At 42.2% G+C, this 17,081-nt stretch overlaps 1 pseudogene; it reads right to left on the bottom strand.

The window, feature by feature from the left end:
- Positions 1–604: 604 nt before the first annotated feature.
- On the bottom strand, positions 605–1,014 carry LOC141584154 (colipase-like protein 2 pseudogene; annotated as a pseudogene).
- Between the last annotated feature and the right edge of the window lie 16,067 nt (positions 1,015–17,081).

Genomic DNA, 17,081 nt, shown 5'->3' with positions numbered 1-17,081 from the left:
CAGAAATCAATACCAAGAAGATCTCTCAAAGCCATACTTTTACAAGGATGTTAAATAATCTGCCCCTAAATGACTTTTGGGTAAACAATGAGATTAAGATAGTGATATGATGTGGCTCTGTGTCCCCACTTGAATCTCATTATGAATTGTACTCCCACAATTCCTCTGTGTTATAAGAAGGACCTAGTGGGAGATAATTGACTCTTGAGGGTGGTTCCCCCATATTGTTCTCATGGTAGTGAATAAGTCTCATGAGATCTTATGGTTTTATCAGGGTTTCTGCTTTTGCATCTTCCTCATTCTCTTTGTCTGCTGCCATCCATGTAAGACGGGACTTAATCCTCCTTGCCTTCTGCCATGATTGTGAGACTTCCCCATTCATCCATGTGTAACTAAGTACAAATAAACCTCTTTATTTTGTAAATTACCCAGTTTTGCATATGTCTTTATCAGCAACATGAAAATGGACTAATACAGGCAGAAATTAAGAAATTCTTTGAAATTAATGAAAACAAAGAGACAACATACTAGAATTTCTGAGTCATGGCTAAAGCAGTGTTAAAGCAGTGTTGAGAGGAAAATTTTTTTTTTTTTTTTGCCAGGAAGTGACTTTAATGTCTCAGGAGCTGGATTTGGAGCAAGTTGGTGGTGCCCAGGGCCTCCGGCCCCAAGGGAGCAGTGACCAGCCTGCATCTTCCTCTAAATCATATGGCACCGGCGGGAACACACCAAGTCCTCGGACGTGCACCTCAAGCCCATTCGGCAAGGGCAGATGATGTTGATGGCTCCCTTGGTCTGGGGCAAGCAGATCATGGTTATTCTGGCCCTGGGGGCACAGAAGGCTCCACCCGAATCCAAGTCCAGGAGGCAGCAGCCACTGAAGCACTCAGAGTGGTGGAAGCATCTGTCTGTGTTTCTCTTTTTAAGGTGCGGAAGCGCTCTCCAGCGCGGCAGCCCCGCCTCCGCCAGGACCCCCGCCAGGATCCCCGCCACCAGCGCCAGGGCTGCGGCCATGGGCCCAGGCGGCAGAGCAGCGGCGGGGAGAGGAAAATTTATAGTGCTAAACACCCACATCAAAAAATTAGAAAGAGCTGAAATTAACAACCTAACATCACACTTAGAGGAGCTAGGAAAACAAGAGCAAACAAATCCTATAGCTAGCAGAAGACAAGTAATCAAAATCAGAGCTGAACTGAATGAAATGGAGATGAGGAAAACCATACAAAATAATTAGCAAAACCAAAAGTTGGCTCTTTGAAAGACTAACTAAAATTGATAAACTGCAGGCTAGACTAATAAAGGAAAAAAATGATCAAAATAAGCACAATCAGAAATGACAAAGGGAACATTACCACCAACACTCAGAAATACAAAAAACTCCATCCATTACAAACACCTCTATGCACACAAACTAGAAAACTTAGGAGATTATGAATAAATTCCTGGAAACATACAATCTCCTAAGATTGAACCAGAAAGAAATAAAAACCCTAAATAGACCATTAATGAGTTCCAAAATGGACTCAGTAATAGTAAGTTTATAAACAGAAAATGCCCACCAACCAGACAGGTTCACAGTTAAATTCTATTAGACATATAAAGAAGAGCTGGTACCAATCCTCCTGAAACTATTGCAAAAAAATTGAAGAGAAAGGACTCCTGCCTAACTCATTCTATGATGGCAGCAGCATTCTGATACCAAAACCTTTCAGTGACACAACAACAAAAAAGAAAGTGACAGCAAATAACCCTGATGAACATAGATGCAAAAATCATCAACAAAATACTAGCAAATCAAACCTAGCAGTATATAAAAAAGTTAATCTACCATGATCAAGTAGGCTTTATTTCTGGGATATGAGGTTGGTTTAACATATGCAAATCAATAAATGTGATTCATCACATAAACAGAACTAAAAAAACCCCAATCATCTCAATAGACAGCAAAGGCTTTCAGTGAAATTTAACATCTCTTCATGTTAAAACCCCTGAAGAAACTAGGCATTGAAGAACTATACCTAAAAATGATATGAGCCATCTATTACAAACCCACAACCAACATCATACTGAATAGGCAAAAGCTGGAAGCATTCATTTCTTTTGACAACTGGAACAAGACAAGGATTCCCATTCTTACCACTCCTATTCAACTTAGTACTGGAAGTGCTAAAAAGAGCAATCAGCAAGAGAAAGAAATAAAAGATCCAAATAACAAGAGAGGAAGTCAGACTATTTCTCTTCACAGACAATGTAATCCTGTACCTAGAAAACCCCATGGTCTAACTTCCAAAGGTTCTTATATTGGATAAACAACTTCAACAAAAGTTTTTGGATACAAAATCATGTTGAAAAATCAGTAACATTTCTATACATCAGTACTGTCAATGAGAGTCAAATCAAGAGCAAAATTTCATTTACAATAGCCGTAAGAACAAAATACCTAGGAACACAGCTAACCAGGGAGGTGAAAGATGTCTACAAACAGAGCTACAAAATGCTGCTAAAAGAAAGCAGAGCTGACACAAACAAATGAAAATAACATTTCATGCTAATGGATTGGAAAAATCATTATCATTAAAATGGCCACACTTCCCAAAGCAACTTTCAGATTCAATGCTATTTCTATCAAACTACCAATGACATTATTCACATAATTTAAAAAAAAAACTATTCTAAAATTTATATAGAGTCAAAAAAAAAAAAAAAAAAAAAAAAAAAAAAAAGAAGCCCAAATAGCTGAAACAATCCTAAGGAAAAGAACAAAACCAGAAGCATCACATTACTTGACTTTAAACTATACTACAAGGTGATGGTGGCCAAAACGGCATAGTACTGATACAAAAACAGACACATAGACTAATGGAACAGAATACAGATACCAGAAATAAAGCCACATGCCTATAACCATCTGATTCTCAACAAAGCTAATAATAACAAGCAATGAAGAAAAGACTCCTTTTCAATAAATGGTGCTAGAATAACTGACTAGCCATATGCAGAAGATTAAATCTTGACTTATTCCTTTCACTATACACAAAAATCAACTCAAGATAGATGAAAGACTTAACTGGAAAATCTAAAACTTTAAAAATTTCAGGAGAAAGTCTAGAAAATACCATCCTGAATATCAGCCCTGGCAAGGATTTTATAACTAAGATTTCAAAAGTAAATGCAACAAAAACAAAAATTGGCAAGTGGAGCTTACTTCAACTAAAGAAATGCACAGCAAAAGAAATGATCAATAGAGTAAACAGGGAACCTACAGAATGGGAAAAAATATTTGCAAACTATGCTGCCAACAAAGGTCTAAAATCCAGAATCTATAATGAACTTGAATCAACAAGAACAAGGCAACCTCATTTTCAAATGGACACGTACATGAACAGGCACTTTTTAAAAGAAGACATACATGTGGCCAACAAGCATATAAAAAAATTTTCTATACCACTAATCATCAGAGAAATGCAAATCAAAACCACAATGAGGTATCATCTCATGCCAGTCAGAATGACTATTACTAAACATTTAAAAAATAACAGATGGTGGGGATTCATGGTTGTGGGGAAAATGGACTGCCTGTATACTATTGGTGGGAATGTAAATTAGTTCAGCCACTGTGGAAGCAGTTTTGAGGTTACTCAGATAATTTAAAATTAAAGTGTCATTTGACCCAGCAATCCCATTACTGGGTATATAACAAAAAGAATTAAGTTGTTTTACTATAAAGACACTGTTATGTATATGTTCATCATAGCACTATTCACAATAGCAAAGACAAGGAATCAACCTAGATGCCCATCAGTGGTGGGCCGAATAAAGAAAATTTGGTACATATGCACCATGGTATCCTATGCAGCCATAAAAAATGAAATCAACCCCTTTTCAGCAACATGGGTGGAACTTGAGGTCATTATCCAAAGGGAATTAATGCAGGGACAGAAAACCAAATACCACATCTTCAGTTTCAAGTGGAAGCTAGGAAACAAAGAAGGGAACAGTAGACACTAGGCCTGCTTGAGAGTTCAGAGTGGGAAGAGAGTGATGGAAAAATATACCTACCAGGAACTGTGGTCAGTACTTGGGTTATAAAATAATATGTACACCAAACCTCCATGAAATGAAATTTACGCATGTAATGAACCTGCATATATAACTCATGAACGTAAAATAAAAATTGGAAAAAAAAAATACCTTAAAAAGAAAAACCCTCAAAACACAACCAACCATCCAACCAACCAATCAACCAAACCTTTTATAAGTGGAGCATTGACCATGTGGTGAACCCTCCTGTCATTTAATTCAGTGGTCCTGAATGGAGATGTTATCGCCCCCTGCAGGCATTGTAAAAATTTGCAGAAATATTTTTGGTGTCACAGGGATTTGAGAGTACCATTGCCATTCAGTGGGATGCTAGACTTCCTTTAAGGTGAAGGACAGTCCCACATAATGAAGAACTGGCTCATGTACATGTCTGTAATGTTCTGTGGCTATTCCTACAGGCAAAATCTTGTGTTTATAATTTTTCAAGCTTAGAGCCTACTTTTGTTTTGCATATAAACAGAAAATAATTTTTGAATGGTTTGAAGATAGTGACATTTTCAAGAGCACGTGTGCCACTTAAATTGAAGGAAGATTGTATTCCATTTTGTTTGGAACCTTATCAAGAACTTTTCACTACCAAGAACTTTCACCTCATGTGTCTGGCTGTACTTCATGACTTGTGGTTATAGTTGCTGCGTAAATGGTGGTAATACCATGTATATGTGTCACGATGGAGCCATTTAGTGAATCTTCTAGAATAATCACGTCTAAGCATTTACTTATTGAAACATGCTTTTTTATAAATTACTTTTCATTTCTTCTTTATATTACATTAAAGTGTCTTGGTTGGTAGCATTATATATGCATTTCAATTCAAGATATTTAAGAGGAAGTGAAAAAATATTTGTAACAGGGAGTATGTTGGATTTAGAACTATTGATTTATCCTCAAGACAGCCCCATGATGTAGATAGTTATGGTTTTCTCCATTTTCAGATAAGAAAACAAGCAACTAGCCCAGGTCGCATAACTGGTAAGGTAGGAAGTCAGGGTTTGGACTGAACATTGTGGATCTTAGTGCTACACTCAACACTGTTTTTCTTCTTCCTATTATAGAAGGCCATTAGAAACATCAGGCAAAACAAGGACAGAATTTTAGTCATGTCTTAAGAGTTAGGAAGTGAATGGTTTTGAAAATGCAGATCCATGCAGAATCTCCATGCAGAGAGGCTTGTACCAGGACTGGCAAGGGAGACTGAGAGACTTAATGGTCACTCCATTTGTTCCAAGTAAAGGCAAGATGGTCTCCTGATGCTCATTCTGAATAAGTAGCAAGAGTAGAGCTGAGTAGACTGCCAATGCAAGTTTCCCCAGGGCTGCATGGTCTCTCCATTTTCCCCAGGAATAAAGGAATGAATCACTCACTGATAGTTTTGAACACATAGCAGTGTTCCTGCTACACCCCTACTGGAATCTACATTATTCAGTGACACACTCAACATTTAGTTTTTGTTTGTTTGTTTTGAGATGGAGTCTTGTAGCCAGGCGCCATGCCTTATGCCTGTAATCCCAACACTTTGGGAGGCGGATCACAAGGTCAAGAGATCGAGATGGAGTCTTGCACTGTTGCCCAGGCTGGAGTACAATGGCACAATCTTGGCTCACTGCAACCTCCACCTCCTGGGTTCAAGCAATTCTCTTGCCTCAGCCTCTTGAGTAGCTAGCGAGAGACTCTTCCCAGATCCGTGAGGGGTGGAGTCTCAAAGGCAGGAGTTTCCTGGCTCCACCCCTCCATCTGGGAGTGTAAAGTTCTTTGTCTAGGTTTCCCATGTGCGGGCTAGGTGAAAAAATCCTATTTTTTCTTTGTGCTTCTTTGTCCAAAAAGCCTGCGGAAAGCTCTGGGAGGAGGGGGCTCTGTTGTGGACCAAGCAGCCAATCCAGTTTCAGAATCAAAGATTAATCACTCCAGCGGAAGTTTGAAAGAACTCCTCTCATTGGATAAGAACATGAATGAAGCGGGAATAACGAAAGGGTTAAAATCCTGCTGCTCCCTCCCTATACATCATTTCTTTGGATCCCCTCCCATGGCAGTGTGAGAGCTGTCTCTCCTTCTCTCTCTCTTTCTTTCTCTCTGCCTAATAAATCACTCTCTGCAAAACTCTTTGGGTCCATGATATTTATTCAAATGGCAAACTCACCATGCCTCTGGGGCCCCTTTCCCCATTCTTTGGGGTTAGAGAGGCCAAGAACCTCAAATTGGGGAATTGGGAGCATCTTCAGGATGTCCCCATATCCCCCCCTAGGGGAGCATCTTGAGGATGCCCCCATGCTCCCCTCTTACATCTTTGGCAAGCCAGCCAGGAGAATATCAGACTTCATAGTGGTGAGTGGTATTGGACCCCTTTCACTTACTAATCTGTCCTTTCGCTATCGGACCCCTTTTACTTGCTGTTTTGTTCTTTCACTGCTTTCAAATTTGTTAAGAAGGTAAAGACTGGGTGCAGTGGTAGAGGCAAGGCCAGGCAGGTGCCACCCGCAAAATGGGGGTGGCTGGGCCTGCGTGGGGCCACACATGGTGGTGGCAGTAGCTGGGCTTGGGTGGCTGAAGCAGCAGCCACCTGTGCAAGCCATGCCCAGCCTTTCAAAGGCACAGCCCACAGTCTAAAGCCATGGGTGTCAGTTTTTCTCGGAACCCGTTTCCTTTTCTTGCTGGTTTTTCTTTTTTTGGGCCAAGCCAAGGGCTGGCTGGAGGAAAGAGTGAGGTCCTGAACTCCCAGCGTGGTCCAGTTGAGGTTGGTGGCCCTGCTTAAACCTCTGAAGAAAAAGCTGCCTATGTAAGCCATGCCCAGCCTTCCAGGCCCCAGCCTCCTGGGTCCAGATTTCTGTAAGGGAAACTTCTTCCTGGCTCTTTCCTCTTAAGATATTTCCTATGCATGAGGACCTCCTACAATGCACAGGGGGGCCAGTTCCTATAGTCCGCAGTGCTAGGTTATGCCCTAACAGAGCAATTCTCTATCAGTGGGTATGGGAGGCTATAAGATATTTTGCTTTTTTGTCACCCGCAATTTCCCAATCCAACTGAGAGGTGCCAGAATCTAATGATGTACAACTTGTCTTGCCTAGGATTGGCTCTTTGTATGGCAGAACTTCTCCATCTAGAATATCATAGTCAGACTGGGTCCGAGCCTCAAATAGTTAATTACAGGCCCCACAGCCCTAGGGTATATTTCTATAATGGAAAGTGGGGTGTAGGAGAAGGCCTGGGTCCAGAGGGCATAGTTCCATCCTCAGCCATTTGGCCAGCCATTACCTTCTTTATGATTGTTGTGTTTAGAGGCCCCTCTCAAGAAATTTATCCTTCTGGGGCAGTTTTAGGGTCAGGCCTATGTTAATTGAACTCTTTCTAGGGAATATTGGCACCCATTGCCCAAGCCTCATTGGCCTAGATCTTCAAGGACACACTGGTACAGGGCCACTAAGACTGGCAGTCCCCATGTCCGTACGGTGGCCACAAAGACATTTAGACAGTGAGTGTGTGCCCATGATGCTGATACGTGTGATGATTAAACCTGGCATATGGGGGACCCAGAAGATGATCGCACATTTAGGGCACAAGGAAACTACAAGGTGTTATAACTGGGGGATGTCCTAGGCCTAGCAGTTGCAAGGACTCACCAGGGATGTGGGCATTCCTGTGTTCGATTTCAGATGGGTGCTACTATTTCCAAGGCAAAAGCATGCTTAAAGCGTATCCTGGATAAATGGGACCAATTCGACCCTTGGTGTTTGAAGAAGCAGCAGCTCATTTTTCTCGGACAAACAGCGTGGCCACGGTGCCCTCTGCTGAGTGGAGAAACCTGGCCTCCTAAGGGAAGTATACATTATAACATCCCTCTACAGTCAGACCTGTTCTGTAAGAGGGAAGGTAAATGGATTGAGGTCCCCTATGTGCAAGTTTTCTGTTTCTCTAAGGGATAATCCTCAGCTATGTATGGCCTGTAACCTACACCCTACTAGCCCCTCCTCAGGACTACCCCCATATTCAGGACTACCAGTGGCTCCTCTCTCCACCGATGCTGACCAGGTCTCCTCAGCTCCTATAACCCAAGAGGAGTCAGGGAAGGCCAAAGTGGCCAAGGCACCTCAGGCTACTAGGATGCCCAGCTCTGCTCCCTACAGGCAGCAGGAGAAGAGTTTGGCCCAACCAAGGTATACACTCCCTTTTCACTTTCTGACTTAAAGCAAATCAAGGCAGACTTAGGAAAATTTTCAGAAGACCCGGGCAAGGACATAGATGTCTGTAGGGCCTGGGTCACTTCTTCGAATGAGATTGGAAAGATATCATGTTATTGCTTAGTCAGACTCTAGCCAGCAATGAGAGAGAGGCTGCTCTAGCAGCAGCTCAAGAGTTTGGGGACACCTGGTACCTTAGTCAAGTACATGACCAAATGATGCCAGAGGAGAAGGATAGATTCCCTACAGGTAGACAAGCAGTCCCTAGCATGGACTCTCGCTGGGATCCTGACTCAGAACAGGGGGACTGGAGGGATTGAGGCAAACTAGGAAAAAGCCCATGAACTATGCAGTGTTATCCACCATAACTCAGGGAGAGGAAGAAAACCCAACAGCCTTCCTTGAGTGGTTATGGGAGACCTTAAGAAAGTATACTCCCCTGTCACCAGACTCCAATGAAGGTCAGCTAACACTAAAAGACAAATTTATTACACAATCAGCAGAAAACATTGGGAGGAAGTGCCAGAAGCTGGCCCTCAGGCCAGACCAGAGTCTAGAATCATTATTAAATCTAGCAACCTCAGTGTTATAGAGACCAGGAGAAACAGGGTCAAAGGAACCAGAGGAACCAGAAAAAGGCTGAGCCCTAGTCATGGCCTTCAGGCAAGCAGACCCAAGGGGCTCAGAACAGAGAAAGGCTTGGGTTAGCCAGCAGCCTTGCAGAGCTTGCTACCACTGTGGCGTACCAGGACACTTTAAGAGAGATTGTCCCCAGAGGAATGGACCAACTCCTCATCGTTGCCCACTGTGCCAAGGGGGTCACTGGAAAGCACACTGTCCCAGGAGACAAAGGTTCCCAGGGCCTGAAGTGGCTAACCAGATGACCCAAAAGCAGGACTGAGGGTGCCCAGGGCAAGTGCCAGCACAAATCATCACTGAGCCCCAGGTAAAGCTGACCATAGAGGGCCAGGAGGTTAATCTTCTTCTGGACAGTGGCACGGCCTTCTGCATTTTGCTTTTCTGTCCTGCATGGTTGTCCCCCGAGTCTGTAACTCTCTGAGGAGTCCTAGGGCAAGCAGTCTCCCGATATCTCTCCCAGTCCCTAAGCTGTAACTGGGGAGATAAACTCTTCTCCCATGCCTTCCTCATCATGCCAGAAAGTCCCACTCCTTTACTAGGGTGGGACCTGTTAGCCAGAGCACGAGCCATTATCTGCATGAACATTGTCAGGGAGGAAATCCCTCTCTGCTGCCCATTATTTAAAGAAGGGATTAATCCTGAGGTTTGGGTAATGGAGGGACAATTTGGATGGCAAAGAATGCATGCCCAATTTGAACAAGGCTTTTCCTTACCAAAGACGGTACTCCCTGAGACCGGAAGCCAAAAAGGGGCTATAGGATATTGTAAAAATCTCAAAACCTCGGGGTCTAGTAAAGTCCTGTAACAGCTCTTGTAATTAATTTTAGGAGTACAAAAACCTAATGGACAATAGAGGCTGATGCAAGATCTCAGGCTTGTTAATGAAGCTATGATCTCTTTATACCCAGCTGTATCCAACCCGTACACCTTGCTTTCTCAAATACCAGGAGAGGCATAATGGTTTACAGTCGTAGATCTTAAGGTTGCCTTTTCCTGTATTCCATTAAATCCTGACTCCCAGTTTCTGTTCACCTTTGAAGACCTTTAGTCCAGAATTCTCAGCTCACCTGGACAGTGTTACCCGAGGGCTTTTGAGGTTGCTTCCACCTGTTTAGCCAGGCTCTAGCTCAGGACCTTAGTCATATTTCACATCCAGGTACCCTGGTTCTTCAATATATGGATGACTTACTTTTAACTGCTAACTCAGAAGCCCAGTGTCAGCAGGCTACCCAGGACCTCCTAAACTTCCTTGCCACCTGTGGATATAAGGTTTCCAAACCAAAAGCCCAACTTTGTAGGCAAGAGGTAACATACTTAGGGCTTATCTTGTCTAAGGGTACTCAGGCCCTTGATAGAGAATGTCTCCAAACCATACTGGCCTTCCCCCATCAAAAAACCTTAAAATAATTATGGGGATTTTTAGGCATAATTAATTTCTGCTGATTGTGGATTCCCAGATATGGTGCAATAGCCAAACCCCTATACACTCTGATTAAGAAAAGCCAAAAAGCGAACACCCATCTAATACAATGGGACCCTATAGCTCAGGCAGCCTTTCAGACCCTGAAGCAGGCACTACTGCAGGCTCCAGTTCTAACCTTCCTACAGGTGTGACTTCTCCCTCTATATTATGGAAAAGTCAGGAGTAGCACTGGGGGTTCTCACTCAGATTTGGGGGAGACACAACCGGTGGCATACCTAAGTAAGGAAATTGATGTGGTAGCAAAAGGCTGGCCACAATGCTAGCGGGTCATAGCCACAGTGGCTATACTGGTCTCAGAAGCTGTTAAAATAGTGCAAGGGAAAGATCTAACTCTATGGACTTCATATGATGCAGCTGGAATTCTGGCCTCTAAAGGAGGTTTATGGCTGTCTGACAACAACTTATTCAAATATCAGGCCTTAATGCTCAAAGGGCCTGTACTATAGCTGTTCACATGTGCAGCCCTCAATCCAGCTTCTTTTCTTCCTGAGGAAGGGGCAGACAAAGAACATGACTGTCAGCAGGTTGTAGCCCAGAACTATGTGGCTTGAGAGGATCTCTTAGAAACTCCTCTAGCCAATCCTGACCTTAACCTATACACTGACAGAAGTTCATTTATGGAAAATGGAGTTCAAAGCAGAATATGCAGTAGTCAGTGATCAAACAGTGCTTGAAAGGAATTTCCTTCTTCTTAGAACTAGTGCCCAGCTGGCAGAACTAGTAGCACTTACTTGAGCTCTAAAATTAGGAAAAGATAAGAGAATAAACATATACACAGATTCCAAACATGCTTACCTGGTTCTGCACGCCCCTGCTGCCATATGGAAGGAAAGAGAATTCCTAACCTCGGCAGGAACTCCCATTAAATACCATAAGGACATTTTAGACTTATTACAAGCTGTCCAAGAACCCAAAGAGGTAGCAGTCTTACACTGCTGAGGTCACCAGAAAGGAGATGAGAAGGAAGCAGGGGGCAGTCACCGAGCTGATCTAGAGGCAAAAAGGCAGCTAGACAGTTTATAGAAGGCCCTTTAATATGGGAAAACCCTCTCCAGGGAACTAGACCTCAGTACTCATCAGAAGAGGTAGAGTGGGCAATCTCCCAGGGACACCATCTTCTTCCTTCAGGATGGCTGGCTACTGAGGAGAGAAAAGTACTCCTACCTGCTGCCAGCCAGTGGAAAGCACATAAAACCCTATGTCAAACCTTCCATATGGGTATAGAGAATACATATCAAATGGCCAAATCTATATTTACAGAAAAACGTATCTTCAAGGCTCTTCAACAAATAGTCAAAGATGTGAAATGTGCTAGAAAAATAGTCCTTTGGCACATGACAAATCTCCTCCTGGGGAACAGTGAACCAGTCATTACCCAGGTGAGGACTGACAAATGGACTTTACCTATATGCCTAAGTCTCAGGGATATCAACATCTGTTAGTGTGTGTAGATACCTACACAAACTGGGTTGAGGCTTTCCCCTGTAGAATAGAAAAAGCCCAAGAGGTAATAAAAGACCTGATTAATAAAATGATACCTAGATTCAGACTCCCTCACTATCTTCAAAGCGATAATGGCCCTGCCTTTAAAGCTGCAGTGACACAACAAATTTCCAAAGTGTGAGGAATATGGTATCATCTCCACTGTGCTTAGAGGCCTGCAGGAAAAGTGAAGAAGATGAACGAAATTCTTGACACACCTAAAGAAACTGGCAAAGGAAACCCACCTCCCATGGCCTTCTCTATTACCAATAGCACTCTTAAGGGCTTGAAATTCTCCTCAGAAAATAGGACTCAGCCCTTTTGAGATGCTTTATGGATGGCCCTTTCTTACTAATGATCTTGTATGAGACAAGGAAACAGCAGATCTGATAAAACATATAACCTCCTTGGCTAAGTACCAGCAGGCTCTTAGGACCTTCCGTGAAGGACATCCTAGGGAAAAGGGGAAAGAGTTGTTCTGTCCTGGAGACCTAGTGCTTGTTAGATCTCTCCCCTCAGACTCTCCCTCTCTAGGCCCATCTTGGGAAGGACCATTTTCAGTTATTCTGTCTACCCCCATGGCAGTTAAGGTGGTGGGAATTGACTCGTGGATTCATCACACTTGGTTGAAGCTTTGGACACCTCATGAATAAAATCATAGGCCCTCCAATTGACAGCCTGAAGTTACAGGAGACAACCCTTTGTACACCTGGGAGCCATTAGAGGATCTACATTTGCTCTTCTGATGAGATCCTCAGAAAAGTAACTACTCATGAGTCTAACTTACATCCTGGCATTAACAGGACTATCACTCTTAACTTTACTATCTGCAACTGGACTTGATGCAGTTGCGCCTATGGATTGGCCTAATAGCTTTCCTCCTTTCCTTCCTAGTGCCCCTCCTGATGAAAATATACATTGACTTTCAGGTGCAGAGTCTGCCCTTGCTAAGTCCGCACCATACTCAAACCCCAATTATTCCAAGTAGTTGGGTGTGGGCAGAATAATAGGAGAACTTGATACTGGCACTGGAGAAGTTACTACTTCTCAGTTTTTCTATAAACTATCTCAGGAGTTAAATAACATGGAAAAGGTTGCTAACTCTCTTTGCAGGAGCAGCTTAACTCCTTAGCTGCCATGGCTCTTCAAAATAGAAGGGCCCTGGATGTGCTAATAGCAGAGAAAGGAGAAAACTGTCTCTTTTTAGGAAAAAAAATGCTGCTACTCTATGAACCAATCAGGTATTGCCTGAAACAAGGTTAAAGAACTCAGGGACGGAATTGAACACAGGACTAAAGACCTTCAAGAAACAGGATGGTGGAGCTTGTTTAACAACTGGCTGTCCTGGCTCTACACTCTTTTAGGCCCGTTTATCACCATTCTATTATTGCTGGCCTTTGGGCCTCTCATATTTAACCTTCTTGTCAAATTTATTCCTTCTAGAATTAAGGCCATGAGGCAACAAATGCAAATGGTATCTTGGATGTCCTTGACTCGTAAGCTCTATTGTGGACCTCTAGATAAACCTGCACCCCTGAAGACTCCCCTCTGGAGGAAACTTCAACTGTAGGGCCCCTTATATGCCCCATTTCAGCAGGAAGTAGCTAAAGAGCAATCAATGCCCATGTCCCAACAGCAGTTGGACTTTCCTGTTCAGAGTGGGGACTGAGGGACTCTCCCTGGGTCCGTGAGGGGTGGGGTTTCAAAGGCAGGAGCTTCCTGGCTCCACCCCTACATTTAGGAATGTAAAGTTCTTTGTCTTGGTTTCCCATGTGTGGGCTAGGTGGAAAAATACAGCTGTGCTTCTTTGTCCAAAAAGCCCACTGAAAGCTGTGGGAGGAGGGGGCTCTGCTGTGGACAAGCAGTCAATCTGGTATCAGAGTCAAAGATCAATCACTCCAGAGGAAGTTTGAAAGAACTCCTCTCATTGGATGAGAACATGAATGGGGAAGAAATAACTCAAGGGTTAAAATCCCGCTGCTCCCTCCCTGTACGGATACCTTCTTTGGATCCCCTCCCATGGCAGTGTGGGAGCTGTCTCTCCTTCTCTTTCTTTCTGTCTCTCTGCCTAATAAGTTGCTCTCTCTAAAACTCTTTGGGTCCATGATACTTATTCGAACGGCAAACTCACCACACCTCTGGGGTTCCTTTCCCCATTCTTCAGGGTAAGAGAGGCCAAGAAACTTGGATAGGGGAATTGGGAGCATCTTCAGGAAGTCCCTATGCCCCCATAGGGGAGCATCTTTGGGATGTCCCCCAGACTCCCCTGGTTACATTAGGATTGCAGGTTCTTCCACGACACCTGGCTAATGTTTGTTATTTTTAGTAGAGATGGGGTTTTACTATGCTGGTCAGGCTGGTCTTGAACTCCTGACCTTGTGATCCACTCACCTCGGCCTCCCAAAGTGCTGGGATTATAGGCATGAGCCACTGCACTCAGCCTAACATTTAGTTTTTATTAAGCAGGTAGCATCATGGTCCTGTGAAAGATTAAAGAAAAACTTTGACTAAGTTCTTTCACAGTTCCTTAAGCAGGCATTTGAAAATCAGACCAGCAAATAGCTTTGTTTTTTTTCTTCCAGTCTGAGTTTATCCACAGATATTTTCATATGTTAATATTATGTACTAAATTTCTTCTTTATTGATTGTGTCTCTTAAATACAGATTGCTGAATCTTGAAAATCAAGAGATTATTTTTATGTGGGAATACGTACACTTTTAATAACACTTTAAGAGTGGGTCAGAAATGCTCTATGTGGCCTTTGCCAATGAAGAATAGAAGAGATAAATTTAAAAATATGCCTGCCTGGATTTTTAAAATGTGAATCTGAATTGCCCTGGTTAACTTCTTATTTTTCCAGGAGATAAGATCATGATGAGCACAGTTCTAATGAGCTGGAAACTTCTTCCTCAGCTACTGTTTTGACAGATTGTTTGTGTCTAACTTGGGGAGACTCTTATTTAGGTTAAATAGAAGAGACACGGAATCCAGAGAAATCTGTAGATTAGCATATTAAAATGTATCTGTTTCTTCTGCTTTAAAGTAACTGCTCCTGGCAGTTCTTGGCCTATTTGTTGACAAATCACTCCAGAATGATTTAGACAGGAGGCGTTGGCATGAACACTTTAACTGGCTGCTCTTGCCTCAAAAACTTCATCAAAAACTTATCATTGGTTTATTACTGTGAACTCAACATGCTGTAATTATCTTTTTAATGCATTCAACTTTGCAGGCATATTAAAAACCATGAAATATACACAGACACTAAATAGAAAACATTTTTATGTAGCTGACGGATTAAAAAGGAGAGACAAGAAGATAGAAATGGATTTCAAATTGAGGCAGCATGGTAGTGAAAACTTTAAGATTTTTAATTTTTTAATTTAAAATTTTTGTCTTTTGCTTTTGAGCAAGGCATTTCTATTCCTTGTTCATAGTGTGTTTGGTAAGATACTGTGCCCTGGCCTCAGTGCAAAGGCTGGCAAAGGTTATTACTTTTATGTATGAGTGATAAACATTTATCTTACTTTAAAAATGAAAGTACTAAATCCCTCTTAAAGTGTTTTCCAACTTACAGATGGTGCACAATTCTGATACTTCTTTTTTTTTTTTTTTTTTTTTTTTTTGAGATGGAGTTTTGCTCTTGTTACCCAGGCTGGAGTGCAATGGCGTGGTCTCGACTCACCGCAACCTCCACCTCCTGGGTTCAGGCAATTCTCCTGCCTCAGCCTCCTGAGTAGCTGGGACTACAGGCATGCACCACCATGCCCAGCTAATTTTTGTATTTTTAGTAGAGAAGGGGTTTCACCATGTTGACCAGGATGGTCTCGATCTCTTGACCTCATGACCCACCCACCTCGGCCTCCCAAAGTGCTGCGATTACAGGCTTGAGCCACCACGCCCGGCCTACAATTCTGATACTTCTCAAGTTAGCTATTTGGAACTTAACTGCGAGTTCATAATACTACGGTATTTGTTTTTTCTAGGTCTAAGAACACCTATGATAGACACCAGGGGTTGACCAACTCTTTCTGTAAAGGACCGGATAGTAAGTATTTTGGGCTTTGAGTATCATATAGTGTCCATCTCATGATGCAGTGTGAAAGCAGCCATAGACAGTGCATGAACAAATGAGTGCAATTGTATTTTGTTATATTTACTTATGTAATTACATTTTTATGTAATTTTCATACATCACAAAATATCCTTTTAATTTTTCAACCGTTTAAAATTGTAGAAACTAATTTTAGCTCACTGGCTGTATGAAAACAGGCGGCAAGCCCTATTTGACCTCTAAGCAGTAGTTTGCAGAGTCCTGTATGTATCCATGTAACTGTATGCATGTTAAAATACTTAGGAACTTGTGAATTCTGCAGGAAAATATATTTTATATTCAATTGGAAATGTCAAGAACACATCTGTTACAGAGTTATCTAAGCCAACTTGGCAGTGCACAATGAATGGATTTTTATTGGTAGAAGGAAGAGCTATTATTATTTGGATGTACATGAGGGCTATAAGTCTCTCTCAATTCCACCTTCACATCCAGTAGGTGAGATATAGGGTAAGCAAGTCTGACACCAGATTCTATGTGTGTATAAACATTAACTAGCAAGTGGCACAAACACAGTTATAGCACCTTTTCTTGAAGTCTCACTCTTAGGCACTCCCAGTACCTTGCATAAAATGTACACTAGAGGAAGATAACATTCTGCAGTCAGGATTCAGATAACCTAGAAACTGGGTGACAGAATTCTCTGTTAATGGTAAAACCCAGGACATAGGAAGGTCCTAGGCTAAGAATGCCATTCAAAGGGAGTAAGCTGCTGGGGGACCAGATTTATACAAATGTAATTGCCAAGGAACTCATCTGATCTTGCTAGCAATGTCTGTCTTGAAGCTTTATAAAGTGGAAAAGAGACAGCTGATGAAAGTAACAAGCAAAACAATTATTGCCAAATTCCCGAAATCACAGTAAAACTGATGGTGTGATGAAATTGTGGGTGATTCTTTTTCCCCTTTCTATAATGTTTTTCCCCCTATACTATAACATTAATTAGAATGTTACCAGACTGTGATCCTTCTTAGTTCATCTTTCTCTGCAGCCACATCTTTATAATTTTCTTTACATTTAAAAATTGTGGAATATGTAAAACATATCCAGGAATAGAATGGAACTCATGGCCAATCTTGTTTCAGCTAC

The sequence above is a fragment of the Saimiri boliviensis genome, chromosome 4 (genome assembly GCF_048565385.1).
Source record: "Saimiri boliviensis isolate mSaiBol1 chromosome 4, mSaiBol1.pri, whole genome shotgun sequence".
Taxonomy (NCBI): Eukaryota; Metazoa; Chordata; class Mammalia; order Primates; family Cebidae; genus Saimiri; species Saimiri boliviensis.
This window is presented reverse-complemented; position numbering and strand designations above follow the sequence as displayed.